Source organism: Abramis brama, assembly GCF_963993115.1.
Source record: "Abramis brama genome assembly, chromosome: 22".
NCBI classification, from domain to species: Eukaryota; Metazoa; Chordata; class Actinopteri; order Cypriniformes; family Leuciscidae; genus Abramis; species Abramis brama.
In genome coordinates this window covers 31,926,301-31,947,340 of record NC_139984.1, presented here as the reverse complement: position 1 = coordinate 31,947,340, position 21,040 = coordinate 31,926,301, and the positions used below count along the sequence as shown (strand labels likewise).

General features: G+C 39.1%; 1 long non-coding RNA gene and 1 pseudogene across 2 annotated transcripts in view; one reads left to right on the top strand and one right to left on the bottom strand.

The window, feature by feature from the left end:
• Nucleotides 1-11,557: 11,557 nt before the first annotated feature.
• LOC311072934 (adhesion G protein-coupled receptor L3-like) overlaps nt 11,558-21,040 on the top strand; it is a 39,869-nt pseudogene continuing 30,386 nt past the window's right edge. The window contains exons 1-2 of the transcript XR_014609539.1: nt 11,558-11,689; nt 11,795-12,136. The product of XR_014609539.1 is annotated as an adhesion G protein-coupled receptor L3-like (transcript). The remainder of the gene's footprint in view (nt 11,690-11,794; nt 12,137-21,040) is intronic.
• On the bottom strand, nt 19,422-19,911 carry LOC311073008. Its single transcript, XR_014604095.1, has 3 exons — nt 19,836-19,911; nt 19,651-19,749; nt 19,422-19,477 (listed from the first exon to the last, which is right to left on the bottom strand). It is a non-coding gene; the product is annotated as an uncharacterized lncRNA (long non-coding RNA).

Below are 21,040 nucleotides of genomic sequence, written 5' to 3'. Positions count from 1 at the left end.
TCTAATAAAAAAATATATAAAAAATTACAAGACAAACTCAAAATACAATCATTAAAAATAAAAATAAAATAAAAAATACATGTCAATAAAATACAATTATTAACTTTTTCATATAAAAGGATGGCATTTTTTTAATAATAAAAAATACATAAAATTTGACAACAAACACACCACAAAACACATTTCTGAACATTGACTTCTCAGTCTTTATTGACATTTTTCTCAAGTGTTCGCAATAGAATTAATAAAAGTATAGAATATAATAGCGTAGTTCTACACCTTAGACCCCAGAGGGTTAAAGGGCACCTATTATGCAAACATTGAACATTTTGAACATAAATGTGTGTTGTCATTGTGTGAGCAAAACCACCCTAGAATGATAAAAATCCACCCAGTAGTTTTTTTACTATCTCAATAAATCACAAGCACTGTCTCAGAGCGCCCTGTTCTAAGGCCCCGTTTACACGTACATGGTTATTTTGAAAAACGGAGACATTTCTCTTCGTTTGCGCCCTTCGTTTACACGCAAACGGAGGATTCGCCAATGAAACCGATTCTTACTAAAAACTCCGGCCAGAGTGGAGATTTTGAAAATCTTCGTTTGCCCGTTTGCATGTAAACTGAGAAAAACTGAGTTTTAGGCAGCGACGTCACAGAATGTGACTATTTTCGGGATTCTGATTGGCTAAGGTGGGCTTGAGCTTCTCGTTACACTGCCACCTACAGGTTTGGCATGCTCTTGACAGCATATACACAGGTTCGTGTGCACAATGTTATTTTTGAAAACGAAGAGGGGTGAAATGTCCGTTTATGAAAATAGCCATCCACGTGTAAACGTAGCCTAAGATTGCTCTCACTGTGACGTAGAATTGCGCTAAGCCCCACCGACGTGTTTGATTGACAATCTGGTTTTGGCATAGACCCCGCCCTCGGTGATCTGTACACCATCCTCCATTGTTTCAACGACAGCCGGTAATGTCTCCTAAGAAGTGTAGGTGTTCTGTTGTGGGATGTAAGAATGGACATAGTAGTCTTCACTGACATCAGACCCACTGAAAACGCAGCGGATGGATTTTATTATGAAGAAAAGGCGCCACTTAAACTTCCTAAATACGTTTATGTTTGCGAGAATCATTTTCTGACTGACTGTTTAGTGAACGAGGGTCAAAGTTAATCCTTAAGTGTGGATCGTTGCCTACTGTTCGCCATCCAACGTCACCTCCAGAAGAAGTAAGTGTATTTTATGATTTTTGAGCAAATAGTCATTTCAATCGATGTCAGCCAGTTCAGCAACAAATGCGTCTAAAGCTATTTATTGTCGTCGTCATATGTCTCAACAAACAACGTCAGACAGTTTTATGTCACGTATCATTTTTTGCACAATTACAAATGTAAATAAATTAAGGTCTGCTCTATCTCCATAGACAGTAAACGTCTAGCTCCCTGCAGCATATGTTTTCTGGTTCACATTTGCCACATAAGCACATGTATGACAAGTAATGTCAACATGACGCAACAGCACCCCTGGCATAAATATAATTTCGTTTGTACTTAAGAAAAAAAAAAATTCGTTGTACTTAGCAAAGGTTATCACAGTATTTGTGTGTGTGTAGTTTCAAAAAAATTGCGCGAACGTTATCACAATTCGTGTGTGTGTGTGTGTGTGTTGCACATCCATAATTGCAAAGGGGACGCGATTAAAACTTTGTAAGTACATAAATGTATCAAATAACCATTCCGAGACGTTTAGTCTATTCTCATTCGTGTTTATTCTGTGCCGGACTCTCTTCATCATCTGGGTCCAGCAGGGCGGGGATATGCAGCTCATTTACATTTAAGGTGGTACACACCAAAACAGCTCTTTTTAAAACAGGCCCCAAAAATGACATTTTCAAATGGTTATAATAAATTAACTGTGGGGTATTTTGTGCTGAAACTTCACAAATACATTCTGGGGACACCCAAGACCAATATTACATCTTGTAAAAAGGGGCATAATAGGTGCCCTTTAAATAACAGATATAAGATTAAAATAATATCAGATTTGTCTCATTTTAAATAAACACAAAAAAGAGATGAAATATTAACTTCAGTAAGAAATTTACTTTTGCTATGGTTAAATACATGTTCAGTGATATCTTCCAAATATTTTTTTTAATTTTGCCTATTTCTCTATATAGTGTTGATATGGCAACTAGTAAATACACTAAGTTTCGTCATGCTGGATGTGTGGAAGTATTTAAACCATGAGTGTTAAAACTAGCCCTGCGTTAGTTTGTGTCCCGCTCTCCCCTACATTTATCAATTAATTTTAGTCAAGATTAATAAAATACTGCTCACTTTACTTCACAATTGCTAGATTTACCATATTGTTAATGTGATAAACGAGTTAACACAATACAATTTATATGCACATATAGAACAGAGTTAACATACTTGTTTTAAAGGCTTACAAATGAGCCGAAATACCGTAGTAAAACCCTGCTGTCATCAGACCAGAAACACACAACGGGACTAACACGTCAGGTCACGTTTCCACATCAATAAAAGGAAAAACAAAGAGAAATGCATCAGGCATAAAGAAAATTAATCTTATTTTATGTCTATTACTGTAATCCAAAAAATAGTCTGGAGACACGAGATGGCACAGATCTGTTTCCCAATGTTCTCATTTATATGTATTGTTTCTTTTGTTTTACAACCTGATGAATAAGTCAAATCATAACCATGAAGTATAAATTATAATTAACTAGAATACATCTTTAACAAATTTACAATACAGTCTGAAAAGGACCTGAATGTAGTAAATTGAATTTGGAAACTGAGTATATATGGGAAATTGTGTATATAAGAGTATATATTGGAAACGGAGTATATATGGGATGCCAGTAATGACCAATGAATGTGTTTTTGAAAAAATCTGTAGTTAGAATTGTTTTATTTAGAAATAGCACTCATTAAAAACTAGAATCTGAGATCTTAAACTCATTCCTGAACAAACTGAATTTGAAATGTCTTCATTAAAATGTCAATTAAAGCTGTTTTTATGAATGATGTATGTGTATGTTTGTGTGTGTGTGTGTGTGTGTGAGTGTGTTTGTGAACACTGACCAAATGTGACCGGGGTTGATGGTTATCAAATCCGTTATCAGTCCAACATCACTGTCATTAACCGCTGCCAAATCAAACCTGAAAGAGACAGAAAACGTAATATTGGGTGTTTGACAAAAACCAGTGTGTGTGTTGTGGTCAGTGAGTGAGTGAGGAATGATGGGATGTGTTTACCATATGATGAAGTCTGCGCTGTCAGTCTCACGTCGTCCACAGCTGCTGTTCATCAAAACCCTGCCGCTCTCAGGCTGTGACGTGACGTCTGTAGCGCTGCTCTGCAAGCGACCCGGGCGTGTTTGCTGCTATTCCTTTAATAGCTCTGTTTTTTTTTTGTATTAGTCTATTTAGTATTATTTACTGATTTTATTAGTTTTATTTCTTTTGATCGTGACCGCAATATGGGACTTTATGGTGACGTGCTCGAGACGCCGTTTTTGTGGACTCCTGTTTCTGTTTTTGTGGATTACTCTCATCATGTGTCTGCTAACACCGGGAATGGGAGCCACGGACTCTCTACCGATCTCCTATACCAGAGATATGCTTCTGTCACTCCGCTATGCAGGATTTCCATTCACCGTTGCCCTGCCCGATAGTATTAAACTTCAGCCAGAGAGGCGCAGAAGGCAGCGGAGGAGAGGCAGACGAGGGAGGGTAAGACAGCGACTCCGACGGAGGAAGACCCGACCACCTTCACCCTCCATGATATTGTGCAACGCCAGGTCAACATTAACATCAGAGGCTGCTTTGAGGATCGGGAATCAAGTCTAATGGTGTTCACAGAAACTTGGCTCCAAAAGGACATTCCCGACTCGGCGGTGGAAATAGAGGAGTTCTCCCTCATCCGGGCTGACAGGACTGAATCATCAGGGAAAACAGAGGAGGAGGATTGTGTGTGTTTGTGAGTAACTGATGGTGCACAAAATATACACTGAGAGTCTGTAACCCAGATGTTGAACTCCTTTGTGTTAGCCTCAGACCATCTTACCTCCCTATAAGGAGTTTGGGAATGTTGTTATTTGTGCAGCTTATGTGGGTGTTCCACCAAGTGGGAATGCAGCGATAGCCCTGGTGCCCCCGCTTTTATTTTGGGTGACTTTAACCACTATAAAGACTTAAGACTTTGGACAAATGTTATGGTAACATTAAAAATGCCTACATTGCTAAATCTAAGCCACCTCTAGCTAATTCTGATCACAACACCATACATTTAATTCCAACTTATAAGACTGTGCTCAAGCAAAATAAACCACGACTAAAACAGTGGCGGTGTGGTCAGAAGATAGTACTGAAACACTTAAAGGGTGTTTTGCCAGCACTGACTGGAGCATCTTCCAGAGTACAAACATAGATGATGCCTCTGAGTCAATAACTAGTTACATCCTTTTTTGTGTAGATAATGTTGTGGGAAAAAGACATTATTGTGTTCCTTAACAACAAGTCTTATATAACAAAGGAAGTGAAGGAGTGCATTAGCAGGAAAAAAGCTGTTTTCAGGAACGGTGATCGGTTGCATCTGAAGACTGTAGAACAGGAGCTCAACCAGCGACACAAGGATATTATAAACTCTAAAGGACTGTGGGATTCAGTGAAAGCCATAACTAACATGGGACCTAGCAGAAGACCTTTTATTTCCGTGAACATGCGTCATAAAATGAATGAACTAAATTAATTCTACTGCAGGTTTGAAACGGAGGACCATTCTCAGGAGTGTAACACTTTGCTGGGGTCCATCCCACGCAATCCGGAGAATAAACCTAATGTGGAAAAACATGTGGTACAGTCTGTCTTTAAACAGTTGTGTGCCAAAACATCCACAGGCCCGGATGGCATCTCAGCATTTTTTTGCAAGACTTTTGCAAAGGAATTGACCCCAGCTTGGACCTGTTTTCCAACTATCTGTAGGCACTCACACTGTTAAAATCTGTTATCATACCGGTCCCAAAGAGATCATGCCCAATGGACAATAATGATTACAGACCAATAGCATTAACATCTGTTGTAATGAAATGTCTAGAAATATTTCTATCAACAGTGTTACACACCTGATTTTAAACATCTAGAGGACAGCAAAGCTTATGCACGCCTGCTCTACATAGATTTTATTTCTGCTTTTAATACAGTTCAACCTCACCTTCTGATCCAGAAAATGAGTCAGATGAATGTTAACCCTTTCCTGATCAAATGGTACCACTCTTTTTTAACCCGCCGTACTCAGGTCGTGAGGATCAATAACATCCTATCAGACTCAAAAACAACACACACACATAGGTGCTCCTCAGGGCTGTGTGAGCTCACCTGTGCTCTTTACACTCAACACTAATGACTGCGCAAGTTCACACATGGGTCATTTCATCTTTAAATTCTCAGACGACACAGCAATCCTGAGCCTACTGTACAAAGACAGTGATCCATCTTCCTATCACTCTGAGATAAGGAACTTTGAACAGTGGTGTGATGCAAACAAATTGATTATAAATGTAAAAAAAACAGAGGAGATAGTGTTTGATCCCAGAGCAGTCGGTGCGTACAGTCCTGTTGTTATTCATGATACTCAAATCAAACAGGTGTGTTCTTATAAGTACCTCGGCATCTACATTGATAACATGCTCACATGGCAGGTTCATGTTGACAATTTCTGTTCTAAACTCCAACAAAGACTGGACTTTCTGAGGAGACTCAGACTGTGTGGTGTCAACAAAAAAATCATGACTGTTTTATCAGGCTGTTCTGGAGAGTCTAATCAGGTATGAGATCCAGGCCTGGTATAGTTACCTCTCTGTAAAATAAAAAAACCAGACTTTCCAACATTATCAAGATGGCCATGAAAATTGTGGAGTGGAAAGATACTGGCTGACCCTTCTCACATCCCTCATCCTGAACATGTGCTTCTGCCTTCAGGAAGAAGGTCTAGATGCCCAAATGTCGACTGAACCGGTTTAAAAACTCTTTTGAATTAGCCTAGAAATCTAGACGCACCCTAGCGGCAGCAAAATGTATTTTGCAGCCAGGGTAAGTCTAGCAACTCTCCGTTCACTTTCGAGCTGCAAAAACCTAAATTGGGTCAGGCCAATCACGTCGTGTATAGAGTAGGCGGGGCGGGCTGAACATAATGACGACAGATTTGCGACGGTTCCCTGCTACTTGAAAACAAAGAAGAGCTGCTGCTGGAGAACAGTCTTTCGAATCGGCTTTGTCCGCGACTCTGGAGGACTTGGAGTTAAGTTTTTCTTTGAGAAAAGAGCAAAGAACGGCACTTAAGTCATTCTTAAAAAAAGGAAGATGTGTTCGTAGTTTTGCCGGCCAGATATGGCAAAAGTTGAATTTATCAACTAACGTTAGCTCCGCTGTTGGGAAAACGCTCTGGTTGGTTGAAGCGCTGTCCTATTGCGTGCAGAGGGAATTTGAAAGACAGCCGTTTATCCCGCCCCTCGGATTGAGCCGTGTCTATGGTGAGTTGCCAGACCTAACCTCTTGATGTAGGTCTGGCTTGCCAGGCTACTTTTGAATGGCAAGGACAAAGGCAAATGATTGTCTCTGGTTAGCACTGATTATTTACTATTTTTTATTTTATTTATTTATTTATTTTATTTATTATAACTCTTATTTATTGTTGATTATTGTTATTTTATTGCTGTTCTTAAGGTTTATGCTACTGTTATTTGTGCAATAACAGTGGCCTTTTTAGATGTGCAATATGACGACCGTCTACATGTTCTACATGTTTTGCTCCACTGTTTGGATTGTTTAGGTGAGATACATGTGATTGATTTATTCTGTGATTGATTTAGAATTTATTTATGAACTCTTATCTATTTATTTATTCTTTATTCTGGAAATGCAGCATATGCTGAGACAAATTTCCCTAAGGGGACAATAAATGTATATTGTATTGTATTGTGTAGGGTTTGGGTTGATGAAAGAAGCGAGGGCTTAAATAAAGGTACAAAATTGTCACCACAGGTACAAGATTGGTCTCTTAAGGTACAAATCACAAGGGTACAAATATGTACCCTATACCAAGGGTACAATATTGTACCCTTGAGGGTACAGCCCCAGTGACAAGCCATTGTACCCCTAAAGGTACAATTATGTACTTTATTTTCTGAGAGTGTATTTGTAGTGACGTAGGTGGCATCTATGAATACTTTGTGTTTTGAATGAGCGATTTCTCCATAACTGAGACAGTGTTGTGTGTGAGGAAGTGATGCGGGTCAGTGTATGTGGTGTGAACACTCCCTCATCATCATCTACAGAGGATACTGTGGTTTCTGTTTTCTCGCCTCTTTACATCTTTACAACACGTGATACAGCGCTCTCTCAGACACACACAGACCTCTCTAATGTTACTGATATGTTAGTTATGATTATATGTGTTTTACACCATATCTATGTGCACTGTCCACTTCACTCATGCAGAATATTCTGACTTACCAGGTTTAATTTCCAGGTTAATCTCTGTGTATACATCAGATATTCCCAGTCCTGTCCTCACAGTCGGTAATGATAGGAGTTACTGCTGCTATTACGGGTTTTTTCCCATTAAAGTCAAAGCCTGTCCAGGCAATTATTATGTCTATGAGCTGGTTAGAACAACTGTGCGCTATTCAGCATACTGTGCAGATAATTATGTGTTCATGAGCTCTTGGCATTATTTGTGTTTGTTGATTCATTGGTATTAACCATTAGTCATTATTTTTCAGCTGTTTCTAACATCATAAGCCCTGATACAACAGTCACACCAGAGACGACCTCAGCTGGTAATGGGTACTATACGGTTATCCGGACCACATGTGATGACCTACCCCGACCCCGCCCCTAAACCTACCCGTCACTGGGGTTACGACCAACCAAGAGCGGTTGTGGTCACGTGTGGTCAAGTGTGGTCCGGTGTGGTCCGGATAACCGTATAGTACCGATGTTTGAGTGTGTTTGTGTTTCAAGGAATAAACTAGGGGAAAAAGACTGTGAAATGTGCAGTTACATCATTACAGATATGTTCATGAACATCTTGTGCTCAAGCTGTTATTAATCAAGTTTCCATATGGCTTTAACCCTTTAAAACCTGAAGCTAAAATAGGTGTTTTTCACATATTTAGATTTTTTGACTGTACAATTCTAAAACAATGTGCTATCTTAATGTGCAAGGTGTAATCTTTTTCAGAAAAAGATTAGCTTTCAACAAATTACAGTTATTGACCATTATTGTGGCGAGTTTGTAAATATAATTTAAATAGACAAAAAAACAACAACAAAAAAACGAGAATAAATTTACTGAGACACTAACAGATACAGCTGTGATCCGCACTCTAATTTTCGAAATCCTTTTAGTCACTTTATTTCATATTTTTGTAACATTATTCACAGGAATAATACACAGATGGTTATGGTTAGTTTATAGGCGCATATGGTTACAAGAAGAGGTGGAAAGTCCAGGGGTCAGAAAGTAAAAGTCCTGCCATATGTTTATTCCACCCATGAACTCACACAGCAAAAACTCCAGTGTTAAATTAACTCTCCTGGGAGTTTATTTGGCTCCATAAGAGTGTTACATGTAATGAGATAATTTAGTGAATGATTGAGTGATGATTGAGCATTTTTGAAGACACCTGATATTAACAAGCAGAATCATTTTTTTACGTTACCATTATGGTGATCAGTGTTGGCTTTGGTTGGGCTCTTGACCCTTAAACTAATAAGGTTAGATTTAGTTTGGCTGCTGTAACTGAGTTAAACCAGCCAGATGAACAACAAGAAAAGCTGATCAGGTGATGTTGGTTATGTTTTGACATAATCATCATTTGACCTGAATCACAAAACTCATTAAGAGACTTAGGTTTACCTTGTTGATTACAACAGCCTGTGATTCTACAGTATACTATTGTCAGCATTTTCAATATAATCAAAAAGATTTCTTAAAAGTTGTTAAGAATCCTGGTAATCCTCCAAATCCTGGTAAAAAAAAATGGTCGCAGACAGATCCAGTCTTGCCTTAAAAATCAAGGGTTCATTCAGCAACCAAAAAATGGAATGAAAATTTGTAGTCCTTTGAATATGAAAAAAACTCCAAATCTTGAAAAGATGCTGATAAAAAGACGACAATTTTAAAATATCCAAGCACTTAGGGTCCATTAAAAAAAATAGATTTATCTATTCCAAGGTTTCCAACAGTCCTGAGTAAAAACACAACTGGAAAGCTGCACTCTTTCTCTGGAGATGAAACACTCCTTGGCCCCCTTCTTCTTCGGGCAAAAATAAAATACTCCCAAAAAAAGTCAACAAAATCCGCTTGAATCTCGGCCATCAATTTCACTGGAGGATCAATACAAACCAGTCTGTGCCATAAGAGTAAAGCGACCAAATTATTTACAATAAGTGTTCTTCCCCTATAAGACAGGTTGGGTAGAATCCACTTCCATTTGTCTAGATGACCTTTCTCTCTTTCTTTATTTAACTGAAATAAATATCGCCATCAATAACAATTCCCCGTTCTACCAACTCATTCGCCTTGTCTACACTGTCCAGAAAAAACACTGTTGCATTGTTCATTCTAGAAGCGGACAAAACGCTAGCGTGTCCCACCACTTCCCCAACGGCCAAACAACGTTCCTCGATGCTCACCGCAGACGCCACCTTAATCGCATGGTGTCTCGTGAGTGAACTCAAACCCTGTGTTTGCTCGGCCGACATACCTCCAATTAACGGATCGCACACGGCCCTCAAACTAAACTAACAAAAACTATTAACAAACCGGACAACAAAAAAATCAACACAAAGATAAGCAGTGTGGTAGATTTTTCCCTAAACCTAACTATCTGGGTCTCGTCTACAAATCAGCGTCCCCGTTCAATAATAGTCACCTAACTAACTTGTTCCCCTAAACTAGCTTACTTCCTGCGCAGGAATAATCGACAAACAGACTTCAGAAAATGTCCTTTAAATGCTTTAATCACAGCCAGGAGATCTTCCAGAGCAGTTCTCAGGGAATCTCTCCCAAGAAGCAAGGCCGGAGGATCTCAGACAAATTCCATTGAGAATCCCACCAGATAACACGGCTACAACAGTTTTTATAGAATCAAGACAACAAATAAAAATAAGATTATCGTTACTAACATGTCACCTTCAATATGATTGGTTCAATTGGTTCAAAAGCCCCAACCTTTTCCCTCTGTCACTGGCACAAGCAAACTCTGTTTTTGTGATTACTCTTCATAATGATTGAGAACTAGTAATCTATCTAGTTTCACTTCCCCTAATTTTTATTTATACAAAGTCACAAGTTTTCCTCAAAGAGTTTTCCCCAAAGAGAGAAACATTTAAAAGCATAGGAATGTCGTTCCTGCAAGAAAAACAAATGTTAGTTGATTAATTAAAAAATCCATCACAGTAGAAAGAAGAGAATAAAAAACTTTCACACCACACCACTTTAACACTTTAACACTCACACCAGTCAGCACAACGCTCACACCGCCCCGGACACACTTGCTCAACAATCACACCGGAAGTGAGAGAGAAAGAAAGTGAGTGTGCGCGAATGAGTGTGTGTGTGTGTGAGTGAGTGAGTGAGTGAGAGAGAGAGAGGAGGAGGAGGAGGAGGGGGGGGTGAGTGAGTGAGAGAGAGGAGGAGGAGGAGGAGGAGGAGGAGGAGGAGGAGGAGGAGGGGGGGTGTGAGTGAGTGAGTGAGTTAGAGAGGAGGAGGAGGAGGAGGAGGGGGGGTGTGAGTGAGTGAGAGAGAGAGAGGAGGAGGAGGAGGAGGAGGAGGAGGAGGAGGAGGAGGAGGAGGAGGGGGGGGGTGTGAGTGAGTGAGAGAGAGAGAGAGAGAGGAGGAGGAGGAGGAGGAGGAGGAGGGGGGTGTGAGTGAGTGAGTGAGAGAGAGAGAGGATGAGGAGGAGGAGGAGGAGGAGGAGGAGGAGGGGGGTGTGAGTGAGTGAGTGAGAGAGAGAGAGGATGAGGAGGAGGAGGAGGAGGAGGAGGAGGAGGAGGAGGAGGAGGAGGGGGGGTGTGAGTGAGTGAGAGAGAGAGAGAGAGGAGGAGGAGGAGGAGGAGGAGGAGGAGGAGGAGGAGGAGGAGGGGGGGTGTGAGTGAGTGAGAGAGAGAGAGAGAGGAGGAGGAGGAGGAGGAGGAGGAGGAGGAGGGGGGGTGTGAGTGAGAGAGAGAGAGAGAGAGAGGAGGAGGAGGAGGAGGAGGAGGAGGAGGAGGAGGAGGGGGGGTGTGAGTGAGAGAGAGAGAGAGGAGGAGGAGGAGGAGGAGGAGGAGGAGGAGGAGGAGGGGGGGTGTGAGTGAGAGAGAGAGAGAGAGAGAGAGAGGAGGAGGAGGAGGAGGAGGAGGAGGAGGGGGGGTGTGAGTGAGAGAGAGAGAGAGAGAGAGAGAGGAGGAGGAGGAGGAGGAGGAGGAGGAGGAGGAGGAGGAGGAGGAGGGGGGGGGGGGAGTGAGTGAGTGAGTGGAGAGAGAGAGAGAGAGAGAGAGAGAGAGAGAGAGCTGCTCTTCATAACACAGGCCACCAGCGGCTCACAGATAAAGCAGAAAATGATCCAGATCTGTGATCATAAACTTCTCATATTTCTCCTGCTCATCATGTCAGGTAAGAGTTTATTCTGTGTTTTTTCTGGGTCTTTCTAAAACAGCACCTGTTCTCAATCAGGTCCATGTTCGCTCTGAGCTGAGTTTCTCTCTCTTATGTTTTTAGTCTTGGCATGTGAGACGACGGAGATCTTGACTTTCACTGGTTATGAAGGAGGAAAAGTTGAAATACGCTGTCCCTATGAGTCTGGATATGAAGAGAAGAATAAGTATCTCTGCAGAGGAGAGTGTCCAGTAAGCCTAGTGAAAGATAAAGACATTCCTGTTGAATCTGGATCTCCAGCTAAAGACAGGAGATTCTCTCTGACCGATTACAGAACGACCCACATCTTCACCGTCACCATCACTGATCTGAGAACAGAGGATAAAGGCAAATACTGGTGTTCTGTGAGGACAGGACTGGGAAAACTTGATAAATACACAGAGATTATCCTGGAAATTAAACCTGGTAAGTCAGAATATTCTGCATGAGTGAAGTGGACAGTGCACATAGATATGGTGTAAAACACATATAATCATAACTAATAACATTAGAGAGGTCTGTGTGTGTCTGAGAGAGCGCTGTATCACGTGTTGTAAGCAGGGTTCCCACTGGTCTTTAAAATCCTTGAAAGTTTGTTAATCTGGAAAAAAAAATTCAAGGCCCTGGAAAATGAACATAATAGATACAGTTCCTTGAAAGTGCTTGAATTTCTTTTGTTTATTTAGTTTTCTGGAAAAAAAAATCCATATTATTTCCTCCGGTCCGTTAATGTGTTATTTTGCCAACACTTCGTGGCCCATGCATACTTGCTTGATTTATGTTAGCTACGCGCATTTACACGTTGTGTTAAGTGTTTCCCGCGTGAGGTACTTTGTGTTGTACGTTTCCATGCCATCTCCTCTGGAAGCTGGTTCCAGCATAATAGCTAAAAGCGGACTCGCCATGCTTAGAGTGAACCCTTGGTATTTCTAGCTGATCCTAGTGATCTGAGTGATCTGTTGGGTTTATATTCAGTGAGCATATCTGCAATATATTGAGGTCCTAGGCCATTGAATGATTTATATACCAGTAATAATACTTTAAAATCAATCCTAAATTTAACTGGGAGCCAGTGTAAAGACCTGAGGACTGGTGTGATATGTTCATATGTTCTGTTTCTGCTCAGCGTTCTGTATGAGCTGCAACTGTCTTATGGTCTTTTTGGGAAGGCCAGTGAGGAGTCCATTACAATAATCCACCCTGCTGGTGATGAAAGCATGCACAAGTTTCTCTAAGTCTTGTCTGGAAACAAAGCATCTAATTCTTGCAATATTTTTCAGGTGATAGTATGCTGATTTACTTATTGCTTTGACATGACTACTGAAACTAAGGTCTGACTCTAGTGTCACACCAAGATTCTTGACTTGATTTTTAGTTGTTTGACCCCTAGAGTGAAGGTATGCGTTCACCTTGAGAACTTCATCTTTGTTTCCAAATGCAATGACTTCAGTTTTGTCTTTGTTTAACTGAAGAAAGTTTTGACACATCCAACTGTTGACTTCATCGATGCATTGGCACAGGGACTCAATGGGGCTGTAGTCGTTAGGCGATAGGGCTAAGTAGAGCTGTGTGTCGTCTGCATAGCTGTGGTAGATCTGTGTGTCGTCTGCATAGCTGTGGTAGATCTGTGTGTCGTCTGCATAGCTGTGGTAGATCTGTGTGTCGTCTGCATAGCTGTGGTAGATCTGTGTGTCGTCTGCATAGCTGTGGTAAGCAATTTGGTTCTTTCTCATTATTTGGCTCATTGGGAGCATATACAGGTTGAACAGGAGTGGCGCAAGAATTGAGCCTTGAGGGACTCCGCATGTCATGGATGTCCACTCAGACTTATGGTCTCCTATACTCACATAATAACCTCTCCCATCTAAGTATGACCTGAACCATTTTAGGACTATCCCAGAAAGCCCCACCCAGTTTTCCAGCCTGTCAAGAAGTATGTTATGATCGACAGTGTCAAATGCAGCACTGAGGTCGAGTAGTACCAGCACCGATAATTTACCTGAATCAGTATTTAAGCGAATATCGTTTATTATCTTTATGAGCGCTGTCTCTGTGCTGTGGTGCGGTCGGAAACCAGATTGAAAATTGTCAAAGTATCCATTCAAGCTCAAGAATTTGTTCAGCTGATTGAAGACAACTTTTTCAATGATCTTGCCTACACTGTAAAAAAAAAATCCTAATTTTACAGAAAATAACTGTGATTTTTTGACGATTATTTTCTTTAATTTTAAATTGTACTCAAAACACTGTAAAATTACAAATAATATCTGTAAAATAAAAATTTAGCTATTATTTTAGGTATTGTGACATTAATGACAAATTACAGTTTTCTTAAATTATATAAAAATGTATGTAAAATTACAAATAATAATCTGTAATTAAACAGTAACAAAACAGTTAAATGATAAAATGGTCAAATGACTGTCAGCCCCCCAAAAAACTGTACAACATCCTAAATTAAATAAACTGAAAAACACTGTTATTTTACAGGTATTTCCTGAATAATCACGATCATATACCTTCATTGTAAAAAAAAAACATTAAAAAAGGGTCAAATGACTGGCAGCTGCGGCTGCCAAACAAAAACCATAAAATTAAAGTAAAATATGCTATATAAATTTTATTTATCTATTAAAATAAATTTGATGTCACCATGATTGAGATCAGTGTCTGCTTTAGTTGGGCTCATGACCCTTGAGTTTATAACTTTAGTTTTTTCTCTGGCTGCTTTAACTGTGTATTTGATACACATTTGATTTAGCAATAAATGCAAGAAAAAAATCAGATGATCTTGGTCATTCATTGATGATGTTATAGTCATCATATGATGATCTGATTAACTGATATGACAGTCAAATCTCTGAATATATTAGCTTAGATTACATAATATGTAGATGGAATTTAGCTTTATACAAAGTCTTTAATTAATGTCATAATTTTTCACATGACCCTTGAAATATTGTGGCATCAGTATTATAATAATCTGAAATTATAAAAAATATATATATTATACAGAAAAAGTTGAGCTGGTTCATTTTTTTTTTTTAGTAGTATAGAGACATGTGAATCTCAACAATGGTAACAACCAACAAAGCCGTTTTGTGACTTTATAGTAGTTCAGAGTTGATCAGATTTATTTTTCATTGTCACCATTGTTGCGATTCATACGCTGATTCTTGATGTCTGAGTGAGTCTATATTAGTGATGGGCATTCCGGCTCTTTTTCGTGAGCCGGCTCATTTGACTCGGCTCACTGAAAAGAGCCGGCTCTTTTTGACTCACAAACGGCTCTTTAAAAAATATATGTTTTAACTCGCTGAAAGTCCACCACACAACTGTGCAACGTGAATATTCAAAATTTTAATTGTCCATAACAACCCCATAACTAGCCTGCTTGCCTTGCACATCTTATTAGGCTATTGGGCAAAGTTATGGCTGACTATTTTTCTTACCTTCTTTTTTTACTTTTTAATGTGTAGGCTATATTAGGCTATTGAGCTTGTAGAAGTTTAGCTCTTGCGTTCTTCTGAACATCTTGCGCTGCAATTGCCCGATGTCATTTCTGAGTCATATCAGACCATAACTCTCTTTTAAATGCATATTCCACAGAGGTAGTAGGCTACGATTGGCTGTTTTAAAATATAATTAATATCGAAATAAAATAACAAAATAACCCAGGCGGTCTCATCTAAGAGACGTTTAGGCCTCCTCCAATAGTAGACAGCTGGGCATAGCTTGCAGGTTTGCTTAGTGGCAAACTTTTTTTTTATTTGATTGGTTCAACCGGCACCCGCCCGAATTTAATTAAAATATTATTTTTCGTCACGTCATCCGCCTGATCCACGGTTTATCCGTATCTCTAGTGTGTGTGTGTGTGTGTGTGTGTGTGTGTGTGAGTTAGCTCGGCCCTCCCTCATGCAGTTTAATTGGTTGACATCGCGTGTATGATTGACAGGAACTGAATGTGAGGCTGATCAGACAGTCGAAACAAATGTGTGTGCGCCTTTAGGCCTATATAATTATGTTTTTGTTGGTTTTTGAATTAGTCAATTATTTAAAATGCAATTAAAATCATGAATTATTTCATTATTAGCCTACATAATGATTTAATTTCTATAGGCAATATTTTTAAAAATAGAGTCGGCTCTTCAGATATGCGAGCCGGCTCCCGTCGTTCACCGACAAGAGCCGGCTCTTAGATCCGGCTCATTCGCGAACGACCCATCACTAGTCTATATGATCCTGTCAAAACATTTTCTGTATAATGACTTCATAAAATCTGAGTATCACAGCACTGCAGGATCTTCTATAGCAGTTTTGTCATGCAAAAATTAATATTTAATGACTTTATCAGATATTACACTTCAGATGGTTTCAATGAAGCAGGACACTACATGATGACTATTATCACTAAAAAGTGACCAACATCATCTAATCTGAGTTTCTCTTGGATTCCTACCATAACTAATATGCACCAGAGACACACAGCTAAAGCAGCCAGAGTAAAACTCATCTTGAAAACTAAAAGGTCAAGAGCCCAACTAAAGCAAACACTGATCTCCATCAAACTTTATTCTTTTCAATAAAACTTCAACTTCTAAACCTCTGTTAATTCTCAATAAGAATGTTAGTATGAAAGAAATAAAGTCTGGATTGTAATAAGTGAAGATGCTGAGATCCTGAGAGATCTGTTAGTGTTTAATGGTCTGTTGGGGTTTAAAAGTGTTTCTGTATGGTGTGTTTCGTGTGTCACCATTGTGTTGAAGAGTAGAGCCTGAGCTTCAGTCCAAGATGAGCCGAGAAACAATGATGATATGCTGCATGTTGCTTTATTTAACAGACAGTAACTGTGTAGTTGTTGATGCAGTGATGTATAGTCACAGCAAATCATGCATGTAGTTAACTGCATGTTTTTCAGTAAAAAATTCAGAAAATAAATGTGAAATAACTGTGTTTCTATTAAAAAAGATTAATGAAGATTTCTGTAAAAGTATTTTGCACTTATTTAAATTAGGATATTTTACTTTAATTTTACAGTTTTTGTATGGCAGCCATTGTTGACAGTCATTTGACTGTTTTTTTATGGGATTTTTTTACAGTGAAGGTGTTTGATCGTAATAATCCAGGAAATAGCTGTAAAATAACAGTTTTTTTCTGTAAAACATTTAAGGAAAATTTCTGTAAAAGTTGTCTGCACTTAATTTAAATTAGGATATTTTACTTTATTTTTACGGTTTTTGTTTGGCAGCCGTAGCTGACAGTCATTGACCGTTTTTTTAAGATTTTATTTTTTGCAGTGTATGAAAGGAAGATTTGAGATCGGCCTATAGTTGCTTAATATGGTCTTATCTAGATTGCTCTTTTTCAGGAGGGGCTTGACAACTGCAGTTTTCAGGGAGTTTGGAAAACTCCCAGAGAGAAGTGAAGCATTTACCACTTCTAGAAGATCTGCTTCTAAACTGTTTCACACACTTTTGAAAAAAGATGTGGGAAGTGTGTCAAGAGCGCAGGTTGATGTTTTAAGGTGCTGTACGGTTTCTTCCAAAATTTTGCCATCAATTTCTTTGAAATCAGACATAGTAACTACTTTCTCAGGTGGTCTGATCTGTCTGAACTCAGTGCAACTCAAGGATGTGCTGATCACCTTTCTGATATTATTGATTTTCTCAAAGAAAGAAGCAAACTCACTGCACTTGTTGTCTGAGAGCATTTCACTGGGAATCTGGCTTGGGGGGTTTGTCAGTCTCTCTACAGTAGCAAAAAGAGTGCGTGTGTTGTTTAAATTGCAGTTTATAATATTTGAGAAGAAAGTCTGTCTAGCTTTGCCTAGTTCCATATTGAAAAAATGAAGGCAGTCTTTGTAGATGTTATAATGGACTACAAGTTTAGTCTTCCGCCACATGCGCTCTGCTTTTCTGCATTGTCTTTTCATATTTTGCACTGCTGTTGAGTTTCATGTGTAAGGATGCAAAGAGGCGAGATAACAGAAACCACAGTATTCTCTGTAGATGATGATGAGCGAGTGTTCACACCACATACACTGACCCGCATCACTTCCTCACACACAACACTGTCTCAGTTATGGAGAAATCGCTCATTCAAAACACAAAGTATACATTATCTGTACACAAAAGTTCAGGTCTTTCTGTAGTAAAATACATTTTCATTTTATATTTATTGCATTATCAGTCTTTGTTAACAGAGAAGCCGTTCACACCAAAACATAGCTGACATGATTTAAATTAGATTACACTCTTAGAAAGAATGTGTCAAAAATGACACAACCTGTGTTAAATTTTAACACATCTGTGGGTGAGCTCCAGGACTACTAGATTTGTGTTTATTTCAACTCATTCACTGTGTTAATGAGTTTAACACACTAAATGTGTCAGAAAGGTTAACATAAAGATGTGTAAAATATGTGTAAAAGATGTGCAAACGTGTAACATTACCACATTATGTGCTATCCTTGGCTACACACACTGTGTTAAGAAAGGTATCTAAAATCCTAAATCCTAAACAAAATAAGCATTTGACAAAATAAAGTCTGTGGTTGATTATCTTATTTATTATAATGACTGACATATCAACAATTAAATTCAGTCTAGAATAGAACAATACAATTTAAAGCAGTCAAAAAGGAAATGTCCAACATAGGATAAAACAGTTATTTTCTCAATCTCATTAGGTAACATGACACACTTCCCCACCTTCAAAATAATTTCACTTATTTCCAAAACATGTTTGGCTTGATGTACATTGGTGGCCAAGTTTAGAAAATATTAAGCATTTTAATGTTTTTGAAAGAAATCTCTTATGCTCACCAAATATTTTATTTGATACAAAAGTACAGTAAAAACAGTAAATATTGTGAAATATTACTACAATGTAAAACAACTGTTTTCTATTTGAATATATTTAAAAAATATTATTTTATTCATGTGATCAAAGCTGAATTTTCAGCATCATTACTCCAAGTTTTCAGTGTCACATGATCCTTCAGAAATCATTCTTATATGATGATTTGATGCTCAAGAAACAGTTCTCATTATTATTATCAATGTCTGTACTTTCACAGCATTGAAGTAAAAGTGATAATAAAATCAGTCTTTAATAAGCCAATCTTTGGGAATAAGCATTTTGTTCACCTTTGGGAAAAATACATAAATGAACCTAAACCTAAATTAACTTATCCTGTTCAGAACTTAGTCTTGTTTAGCCAGACCTATCCCTAGACTCTATTGCAGCTTTTCTTGACCAAGGACCACCCAAGAGGACGTTTGACTGACATGTAACTCAACCAATCACAGTTCGTTTTGTTCTGCGTCATGTTTAGGGGCGTGATAATATATGATGTTGATGTCCCTACAATAACAGACTGGCTGCATCTAATAAATTATTCATTCAAGAACGTTAAGCAAGTTTACGGCAACAATGGAGCCGCGAACTTCAAATACTTTTGAAAATCCAGCGTTTAGTTGATCCTGGTAAGCGCTCATTGTCACAGTTGTAAGCACAATAGCATTCTTCTTCCACGAGGGGTTTTGGTGTCACGGCATTTGTTTCCAGGCGAACCGATAAAGAACACGACACTCACATCTCCCGAACATCCTGTAGAATTCAACCAATCAGATCGTGACTTTGAAACTCCTGAAGTGTTTCCAGAAAAGTGTGACATATGCATCAGTCCCCTGTTTCCTGGATGTAAACGTGTCCACCAACACAAATGTGCTCAGTTCTTCTTCAGAGAAGATCGCAGTTCCAACACTATATAAAAAATATAATAGGGAGAGAGAGAGAGGAGAAAATTACACAAGCATCAAATTGTTTTTAATCTCCATCATACTGTAATATTTGTAAGTAACACCCTTTTGTCAGCACATTCAAACATTTCAGTTGAACTGTAAACTAAATTATGCCAGATTAAATTTAATACTTACATTTCCTTAATTCTCTCCAAAAATGCTGAGATTCGTAGGCTTAACTGCAATCAGGGATTTAGGCTAGCCAATTTCAACTTGTTTGCAGTGAAGGGACAGCTGTTTGAGACAAATACACAGTAAGATACATAATGCAAGAAATCCCCATGTGATGATCTTTTTCTTTCCCTCAGTAGTTAACCTACCTGTGCGCTGATAGGCTATGCTTATTAGGCACCTTCCTGGTCAGGTCGGACTCCTTGGCCTAATAATAGATCAAAAGAATGCAAAAATAAAAACTTAAGTTGTTTAGAATGCTTGATTTGATATGAATTAATGATTTAGTGAGTTCCCTTTCGAAAGGGAACTCTACACTACGTCAGAATGACGCTATGGGGAACGCCTCAGGCGTGACAGGTGTCTGAAATAAATATCAACTCACGTCAATCATGTTGACCGGCGACAGCCCGTGAATCATCAGCTTGATTGATTAACGCGCGACCTGGATGTATAAAGGGGAGCCTTGCACACATGACAACATCTTTTCGTCTTCAGGGACTGTTTGTCTGTTTTGAGAATATCGCTGAAGCGCGCGGGAGGCTCTCTCGAGAGCCTCTTGTGCAAACTGTGAGCGTTTTTCATTTAAAGATGCTCCGCTCTCGTCGGACCCTTTTCTCGAGGGAGGAGGGTTCAGCATCTGAGCCCTGTGGCGATCTGTGAAACAATACTGTTTGGGTACGAGGCGTTCACAGTCAGTTCCTGAGGGTGCTGGCAGTGTTCATTAAGAAATATCTCGGCGCGCGTGAGAAAGAAAAAAATCCGTGCGCTGTCGGATGTTTCAACCTCGCACCTGTTGACTTTCTTCTCGAGGGATGAAAGCCAAATATATTTAACGGCTCGTTTCTCGCGCTTGCCAAGGCAGTGTGTAGACTACGAGAACGTATGTTAAAACAGTATTGTCTGGTGATTATGGCTGCATTTAATTCTATGAATTAAAATGATGGAATATTATCTGACTTTTATGAAGTTAGATATTTAGTAATTCAGCCTATCATCCAGATCGCGTTATCCAGTGTTTTTGGCTGCATTTTAATTAAGGAATTAAAATGATGAGCAGTGAACAAAAAGAGCAGGTGTAATTCTGGTCTTTTTGTAAAATGTGAAATTAACATATTTCTGTTTCTTTTCAGACCACGTTTCCTGTTTTAGAGTCTGGGGCAAAATGTTGTGGGTAAGAAAGTAAATCTAAGATTTTTTCGATGGTCAGGTAGTAGGTCTTATCAGGCCTCCTTGACCAGACAGTCCCCATTTTGCAACCGGACAGCGCTTGGGCCTCCCTGAGGTGAGCTCCCAGGAATTGACTGTCAAGGAGTAATGTGGTTATCAGGTTATAGGCCTCACTAGGCCTTCC